This window comes from Cydia splendana, chromosome 16, assembly GCF_910591565.1.
Source record: "Cydia splendana chromosome 16, ilCydSple1.2, whole genome shotgun sequence".
Lineage (NCBI taxonomy): Eukaryota > Metazoa > Arthropoda > Insecta > Lepidoptera > Tortricidae > Cydia > Cydia splendana.
The window spans coordinates 12,845,756-12,854,079 of record NC_085975.1 but is presented as its reverse complement, the minus strand read 5'-3'; positions in this window follow the sequence as shown (position 1 = coordinate 12,854,079).

Here is an 8,324-nt window from a genome sequence, read left to right as displayed (position 1 = left end):
CGCTCCATGCTCCATCACACTCACCCTACAGCTTCTTTCTCTGTACTTTTCGAGGCTGTTGTCCGTCTCGAGGTAGCCGTAGTGCCGGCAGATGCGCAATATTGCCGTCACACTTACCCGCCAGCTTCTACCACTAGTATAACTTCTCGAGGCAGTTGTCCGTCTCGAGGTAGCCGTAGTGCCGGTAGCTGCGCAATATTGCCGTCACACTCACCCTCCAGCTTCTTCCTCTGCTGTAACTTCTCCGGGCTGTCATCCGTTTCCAAGTAGCTGTAATGCGCGTCCTCGATCCGCCGCCATAGCGCCGGCAGCCGCTCGCGCGCATCGCCCATGCCGCCCGCCGCCATCACCATATCACACGCCACTTGCTACGCACCTGGATAAATTAGAAAATGTATTGTTTATTTAACGAAATTAAAATAATAGCATTAAGGGTCCACGTTCTAGGTTCGAGTAACTGTCTGGTGAATCCCTGTACGTCCTCCGACCTTATAGCTTAATTTTCTGACCGAAACTCCTAATCATTTTCTTTTAATATCTAACCTGTCATAACCATAAATGAAATAAATGCACACAAGGTGTTAACTATTGTGCATAGGACAACTTGTATTTTAGAATCTGTGTACAGACCCATAAATCTGTTAAGACTTGAAGCTCTCAAAGGTTCTGACATCAAACTAAGTAGAGTCCGTCTAAGCTGGTTTGAAATAAATTATTATTGACGATTGATTGATAAGCTATATAACTTTGTGCCGACTTTAATAGAACAAAGTGAAGGAGTGTCATTATAAACGTCATATTATCATTTCTTTTCATCAGAAAATTTACACCAATGATGATAGTGCCACATTTTGTCATTTCAAATGCCTTGCAGAGTTGGTCCGACTCTACCAGTAATAGCTCTAAATATCGACGCCCGAAAGCAAACACGTAGTAACCCACACAAGGTCAAAAAAAAATTTATTGCATTTTTGGAATCTCTAAATTTTTCTGCGTCGATAGGTCTAATCCACGTGCTAATACGATGAAAAATGGGGAATAGGAATAGGAACACTAACATTCTCGTTTTTCTTGAAATTTACTCAGAAAACACGCAGTAAATGGCAAAAAAAACTCAATAATTTAAATCGTTGTATTTACAGCACATACATTTTCTAGTTTTGTCATTTACAACCTCCGTTGTTCTGACGCAAATGTAGGTTACTACGTGTTTGCCGCTCATGAATGTGAATGTCTTGCAGTTACGCTATTTGGCGGGAAATAATGTTTAGTAGAGTAGTGGTTTAACACAAATTCTCATACTATTAAAATTTGAGAGACATGCTTTAACTACGTTTACAAGGGTCAAGTAAAAAAGGGCGTAAGGTTTAAACTCCTGTGCCTTATTTCGTTTTAACGCGGCTATCGCGGCCATTACTCGAACGTTTGCGCCGTCGCTCTGTGCGCTTCGGGGGGTGAAAGTGAGTCGACGTGTTTGTAATTAAGTAAAATATTAGGGGGATTTTGGATAAATTCATTGTTTTTATTTAAGAAACTTAAGTTTTTTTTTCAATCGTAAGCATGTAAAATTGCTATATTTACGGTGTGTGTATCGATTTTATGGTTTTATGGTACTTAAACAAAATTTGGTCTTATGGTATCTGGTGAAAGTTTGTTTTGTCTAAAGTCGACTTTTATTTTATAAGAGAATGTAGAAATCACTTTTTTTAACCAAACGACGTTGTTATACTTCGGTTAGATTTTGATCTCCCATTACGTTATGTCTTTTCCAAAGTGGACTTCTTATTTTTTAGTTGATTTTACAATAACATTATAATATTTTATTATGTTCTTGAATATAAAACAAAGGTTATGTGTTTTGTTTGGGCTTAAGAATGCTCATATTGATTTTAATAGTTCAAATCATCATAACAAATGTTTATTTTCGTTTATGAATCCCGGAAACATCTTCACATTTTATAAGTATACATTTGAAATGTCGTGCAATTTACTTTAAGATGCCATTAAAGTCATTTTTAAGGGTGTGGTAAAATTTTTGGCAATACCTTTAATGCATTATAAATTGCTTACAAAAAGAAAACAAATATTGTTACAACATTTTGTTCACTCAAAATTTCTAAACCACAACGTTTAAGACTTTATTACGGATATCTTTTGTCACATTCAGGTGGGTTACTGCGTGATTGCTGTCCATACAAAATTTAAGGATATGCTATCCCATACATTTTTTGTACTGGCGTTTACTACGAGTTTGCGCACTGTGTAAAAAATATCAAAACGTTGTAACCCACAAAATCTGGACTTGTAACAACTTGCGATTAAATTTATTTAAATAAAATTGAAGTCCAAAAAATTTGGAATATTGCCTCCAATTTTGAGTAAGTTATGTTCATAAACAAGATAGTTATGATTTTTTTTTCAAAACTCGAAAAGTTTTTCGTTTCTGGTGAACAATTTGGTTTTTGTGGGTTACTACGTGTTTGCTTTCAGGCGTCGATATGCATGCACGTTTGTGTACTATTTTGGTAAACAGGTTAGTGGTATTAATACTCCAGTCAAATGAGGTTAATGAGTGATTGGTGCTAAAGCTTTGGTGCAATGATCTAATTAAGTTGCAACACTATTATGGATGGAGGAAAAGCAGAGTATTGTCGACGAAATTTAATATGCACTGATTTGACTGATTCGACTACACGTTATTCAAGAGTACAGAGCGAATTATATTTAGTCAACTGTATGTTTCACTGAAAACGACTAAGTAGTATGTTATTATCAACATTTCAAATAAGTGCGTAATTTGCCACTTAGGTATTCTACCTCTCTCTAGATAGATTATTCCGAAAATATTTGATAAATTGATAATCAAATGATATTTCGTAAATAAGATTTGATATTTACCACTAGCTTTTCGGTGAAGGAAAACATCGTGAGGAAACCTGCATATGTACACGTGCGAAGAAATTCAAAGGTGTATGTGAAGATTGTGAAGTCCCCAATCCACATTGGGCTAGCGTGGGGACTATAGCCCAAGCCCTCTCGCGCATGAGAGGAGGCCTGTGCCCAGCAGTGGGACGTATATAGGCTGAAATTATTCCCTTTATTCATTTAATATTTGATGATCACTTTGTTTCGCTTACTTGTCGTATCTTTTAAAGATTTTTTATTTGCACAAATTTCAAATTAACAAATATGCCTAAAAAGAATCTGTTATCATTGTGACCTTGTTTTATGGAAACAAATGTTACTCACTCAATAATGATAATTAAGTGCACAGCGCTGGTAAACAACGAGGACATGACTCAACGCGTAACCATGACAACACACATGCTGTGCTAATATGACTAACTATAGGTACTGCAAGTAGGCTAGAGTCAAGCTAACACTGCTGAGATTTTGCAGTCGTAAATGTCTATGAAAATTTGTGTGCGACCGAAATTTCGGTATCGGTAGGTATAGGTACCATGTTTCAGCCGAAGGTTCTATTTCGGCCAAAAAACTGCCGAACCTAACGGCCGCGCGCGTTTCGCCATGTTTCGGTCGAAGGTTCGCTTTCAGCCGAAACTAGAGCAAAACCGAACCGGTTTTTTATTCATACAAAAAATACCGGTATTATTACGTTATTTTTCTATCTTTGGTTTATTATTTCATTTTTAATGGGACAATCTAATAATACGACGTTGTTACCTAAATACATGATCCAGTCCTACGTTAAAGAGCATAAAATAATTAATAATATTGGGCGATTTCGGGGTTTTGAAAAAAAAACCTAATCTAAACCGAAGGCAAGGCTCGGAAGCTTTGCCTTCGGTTTAGATTTAAGCAAAAATCTGGTTTTGGTTGGACACTAATGAAAATATAACGTTTATGTGTGTTACCGATTAGTGGCACCCGTCAACTTTGTCACTTGAAAGTCTGTGTAAAGTCGCTTAGATTACAAGCATTATAGCACGTCTCACGCGAGAACCCATTGGCGAGAATTGATAAGTTGCGGGAGTCGTGGAAAGATGTGCTAGCCGCTAGCTACTCTGCGCAAGGACGGATCAAGTGTGAGTATGACTAGAGTACGATAAGCTTTTACTTATTGGTGAACATGCAATAAATTAAAATTACATCCATACTGTTATTGGAAACGTGAGTAAGTTTCATGTAAAATTGTACGAATAATCTTCATTCAAGAAACGTGTGAATCTTGATCTTGTACTATAAAGTGTATCAAAGTTCATTTTTTTTATAGGTGATCTATAAAAAAGAATTGAACTTTGCGCCCTTTTAGCGACGGAAATGTTTCTCCGGACTATGGCAGTAACGTCTAGCTTTTTTTTCGTGTTGTACAAACAACAATGCAAAGGATATCGATCAGTGGAGCGAAACAGCCGCACAATGTGACTGATTGTGAATCAATGATTCATGCATGAGGTCATTAAACTGTTTCAATTTGAGCCTATCAAGTATCAATAAATTACTGATTATTTTTTATGACAGATTGAATATGACATTGTTAGTACTTAGTTGATTAGAGTCTGTGAATGAATGAATGATTTTCTTTATTTCAGGCAACTAATGACCCATACATAGCTATGTGGCCATGTGAGTCGTGGAATGTATGGGACCCATACATTCCACGACTCTTGTCTTTCCGCACTACTATAGGGACTCTAACTATAGGGTGGTAAAGCGGGCGAAATGCCATGGTGCCTGGCCCAAGAGGATCCCCAATTGGACCAGACATGCTGTGATCCTGATCAGTGAATTTGCCACAAGGCAATAAGGCCCATATTATTACAAATACCTTACAGACTAACATATATGTGCATTACGCCACTATTGATTGTCAGTAGCGCCTTAACAGCCAACAACAATAAACAAATACTTTTCTGTGCTTAATCAATACGAAGTATGAAATTTGCAGGAATTATGCTAGATTGATGAAAAAGACATTACTTTTTAATTTAACCCTTCTTTGCATGGTGATGGAAATTTCCATCATAACACTCCTATGAAATGTGCTTTCGGAGGTGATTGATATTTATTTTTAAGACTGTCAACTTCCAACACTAATCCATTTTCTGATTTTTTACATAAATTTACGCAGTATTTTTGTTTAAAGACGAAATGTCGGAAAACTTGGAAAAACCTGGAAGTTGATGATTTTTAGTATGTGATTTTGGGCAGATTTGTAATTATTTTATATTTACAAACTTTATCATAGGATAGGTATATCACAAATAGTGTACCTTTCTGATGGCAGTATTTTTTTTCCTATACCCCTTACTTACTAATACTTATAATAATATAATAATAATAATCAGCCTATATACGTCCCACTGCTGGGCACAGGCCTCCTCTCATGCGCGAGAGGGCTTGGGCTATAGTCCCCACGCTAGCCCAATGCGGATTGGGGACTTCACATACTAATACTTATATATTTACAAAAATATGATTTAGCCTATGCAACTTCTAACACTGATTTCGCAGTGAAAATCGAGGATATAATTTTTTTTACTATTTTTCCCAGAATCAGAAAACAATTACGTGACACATATATTCTTTTCGGGCAAAAATAAAAAATCATGCAAAGAAGGGTTAATATGAAAAATTAATGTTGATAGAAATTGTTTCTCATGTGATTTGTAATGTAAAGTTAGCTAGATTTGCACAGTAAGTGGAACGGACTCCATTTTGAGACTACTTGCATTACTCTGTTTTGTTTCCACTAAATAAGTTAAAAGATTTAGAAAAGTGTCTTTCAAAGCGTGTTTCAGTCACATGCTCATATAAAAACATTAATGTATGCTGGAATTTATTAATATAGTACACAGAAGAGAACTAGAAATCTGAAGGAAAATATTTTCTTCCATGGAAGGGTTAATATGAAAAATGTATGTTGATAGAAATTGTTTCTCATGTGATTTGTAATGTAAAGTTAGCTAGGTTTGCACAGTAAGTGGAACGGACTCCATTTTGAGACTACTTGCATTACTCTGTTTTGTTTCCACTAAATAAGTTAAAAGATTCACTAAAGTGTCTTCTTTCAAAGCGTGTTTCAGTCACATGCTCACATAAAAACATTAATATATGCTGGAATTTATTAATATAGTACACAGAAGAGAACTAGAAATCTGAAGGAAGATATTTTCTTACATGTTGCTATAAAAATATGAATGGCTTCGTTAAACCAATATTACAACTTGTTATCAATTTGATGAGTTTAATGTAAAGAAGATAAGATAAAATAAATTGATAATTACAGTGTATCAAATATATAATTTAATCACTGAAAAGTGACTCACAAGGGCTTATCATTGTTTCTTATTTTATAAACTACATATTTGGTGCTAAAATCAAATCAGTCTCATGTATTGGAGACATCAAATTATATTTAGATTGCCCTGTACAACTTAAGTTGCATGCTGAACAACTGTAGCCTCCTAAGGCCCAAGGTCTTACCTACAGTACCTCTTCAGTTCAATGAAATTTAAATCCTATTCAATTGGAACACAGTCGCTTTTGCTTTGTTTCGTTCAATTTTCCAACAATGAAAAGTCAACTCTATTTCCTACACTGTAGGTTCAAATTTTTGTGGAAAATTTTGGAACTTTCATTCGTATGGCTGGGACTTAAGAGGATAGTGGTGAATATAAAGAATGCACTAATAATGGTTCTAATGAACTTGAGTATTAACTGATGAAAATATTTTGATGTACAGCCAGTAATAGATACCCACACAATGATCATGTTGTTAAATTGAACAAATATGTTGTATTCACCTGAATACATACACATTTCGCATATTATGTTTATGTTATCAACATACATCGGGGTTTTCGGTGCGGGAATGATTTCATGTATTTATAACTTTGTTTATCGTAAAATAATTACCAAACTATGAATTAAACGTAGGTAGTAAGGTCCAAATGTGCTTAAAAATGTTAAATTAGTATCGTTTTTTACAGTTTTTACCTGCTATTTTGCTAGTGTAAAACATTCCCGCACCGAAAACCCCGATGTATGGTTACCATACTTAAATGTACATCTTTTACATAAGAAATGTTATATTTAGATACAGTGTTTTATGAAAAAATGCAAAATTATTACTAATGGAGATAAAATACCAATAAATCTTGGAAGAAACAATATGGAATATGCTGAAGATTTCACATACCTGGGACAAATAGTTTCCTTCAAAGACAGACTCGACAAGGAAGTAGACTACAGAATTAGTAGAGTGTGGAAAAAATACTGGTCTCTAAAATCAATTCTAAAGAGTGACATGTCAATGGCCATTAAGAAAAAAGTATTCGATACTGCAGTCCTACCTACCTTAACTTACGGTGCCCAAACCTGGAGCCCCATCAAGAAACACACACATAAACTGAAAATTTGTCAAAGGGCAATGGAACGGTCCATGTTACAAATTAAAATTAAAGACAGAATCAGAAATGAAGTTATAAGAGAGAAAACTGGGGTAAAAGATGTAATACATGCAAATAAAAAAGAGTAAATGGGCCTGGGCTGGCCATATATGTCGTACTAAAGATAACCGATGGACCAAACATATCACAGAATGGTTACTAATAGACACACCGAGAAAACAGAAAAAACCGAATACAAGATGGAGAGATGAGCTACGAAATTTCGACAGATACTGGTGGAGAACAGCCCAGAATAGAAAGGAATGGGAAAAACTGGGGGAGGCCTTTTCCGCACACGCGACATGCAAATGAATAAAATAAATTGAAAAACAATAAAAGTTAAAGAAAATAATTTAATAAATAAATGTAATAACAATGAAAGTGTAACAAAAACGCATGAAATAAAGGCTATTACTATTACTACTATTACTACAGTGTTTTATATTCATATAGTATACCATGTATGCCATGTACTTTAGCTACTCAACTACTAGGCCAACTTTAGCACATCATGTGTGTAAACAAATTAGAATCTTATAAGAATACTGTCTGACATACTAAAGTGAGGTAGTAAAAACATTTGTAAATTATGCTTTGTAATAAAACCACATGTCACATATCAGTGAACTATCAGTTATCATTTTAATTTACTATATGCAGAACTGCAGAATTGTCATGTGTAAACATACAGTAGAGTCCGGTTATAACGACGCCCAAGGGACTGCTGATATTACGTCGTACTAACTGGACGTCGTACAAAACGAACTGCCAATTTTAATATATTTTTTTAATCAAAATAATTACATCATTTTGTATACTTATGCGATAATCAAAGAAAAAAAACAGTTCTTTTAAAATATTTATTTACGTTAGTATTACGACACCTTGTTTTAAATGGAGAGACTTGTGTGT